The sequence below is a fragment of the Arvicola amphibius genome, chromosome 8, assembly GCF_903992535.2.
Source record: "Arvicola amphibius chromosome 8, mArvAmp1.2, whole genome shotgun sequence".
In the NCBI taxonomy this organism is placed as follows: domain Eukaryota; kingdom Metazoa; phylum Chordata; class Mammalia; order Rodentia; family Cricetidae; genus Arvicola; species Arvicola amphibius.
Genome location: NC_052054.1, coordinates 45,498,697 through 45,500,127, shown reverse-complemented (window position 1 = coordinate 45,500,127; position 1,431 = coordinate 45,498,697). Strand labels below are relative to the sequence as shown.

General features: G+C 43.5%; 1 pseudogene; it reads right to left on the bottom strand.

Annotated features, from left to right (window-relative positions):
• Positions 1-301: 301 nt before the first annotated feature.
• On the bottom strand, positions 302-798 carry LOC121677288 (annotated as a pseudogene).
• Between the last annotated feature and the right edge of the window lie 633 nt (positions 799-1,431).

The following is a 1,431-nucleotide window of genomic DNA, read 5'->3' as shown; positions in this document are numbered from 1 at the left end:
CTGCCTCGCTATTGGCTGTTCATCTCTTTAATAAGACCATCAGGTGTTTTAGACAGGCAAAGAATCACAGCTTTGTAGAGTTAAGTGCAGCATAAACAAAAGTTACACACCTTGAAATAATATTCCCCAACAACACTTCCTGCTCAAATCAGGGACACCTGCAGGAGGTTATTTAGCCTGTGTGCAGGCCTGTGAGATCTTATGTTACTTGAAGAATGAAATCCCACACTAAAAGTGGGTGGTACCATTTTGTTAGTTCTGTCCTGGAGAAGGCTGGCAGAGTACAAACATTAGTCTCTTCCTACTTCCTGATGATGGACTTCTTTCTGTAATCAACAGAAAGAACAGAGCCAGTCTCTCAGCAGGGGGATGAACCCAGAGCCAGTTCCCCCACCAAAGAAAGCTGTGGAAAGCTAAGAAGCCCTGAAGACCTGTATAATCAGCGAGCTTGAGATTTGGGTCCAAGACAAGGTGATGGTATAGTGCCCACAGGCACAGTTATTGGCGACATCTTCCTTGATGAGCTGCTCCAGATATGAAGAGCTGGCAGTAGGTACCAGTGTGAACTTCACCAATAACTATGGGTTTCAGGTCTACAAACACTGCCTGACGCACATGTTTGCCCCTGTCATTCTCTCTGAAGAAGGTGTTGAAGGAGTCATCTCCTTCCTCAATGGTCTTAACACTTGGCATCTGGTCCTCAGGCTGGATGCTTTGATCTAGGTAGTAGAAATCTCAGCAGGCATCGCCAGTCTGGACACCAGCCTGGTCAATGTGGCTGGAGATATACTCACACATGGTAGCTTAGAAGGCGAGGGTGACAGAAGCAGATCCCAGGTTCCAGATCCCAGTTACCATTCCTGGCAGCTGAGCGTTGAGTTAAGTATTGCAACGTTGTTTCCCTCTGCATTCTTCCCTAACAGCATCTCTTCTAAAGTATACAATTCTGATAATGCCATGGCACCTAGGTCTTGCCTTTCTTGTTCTGATTTGCACAATTGACAATACAAGAAAGTCAAGCGTGGGAGGCATCTCATCACTTGCTGGTCAGATTGGGTGAATACAAGCTTCTCTAGTGGCAGGCTAGCCTCACATGGTCACAATTTTCTCTTTTCAGAATCAAGTAATATAGAGGCAACAACCTCATAGGACTCAAGACTCTTGCAAAACATTAAGATTAGACTTGAGTGTGTGTGTGTGTGTGTGTGTGTGTATGTATCTCTGTGTACATGGACATCACTTAGCTTGGTCACTGGCATGCAGTAAACATTCAATATTACATAAATAAGCTATTATATTCTTAAACTTGTAACATTTTGCCTATTATATATATTTATATATATATTTTAATTTGTGAATTGGCATTTTGCCATAGGTATCAGGTACCCTGGAACTAGAATTACAGACAGTAGTGAGCTGCCATGTGGGTGC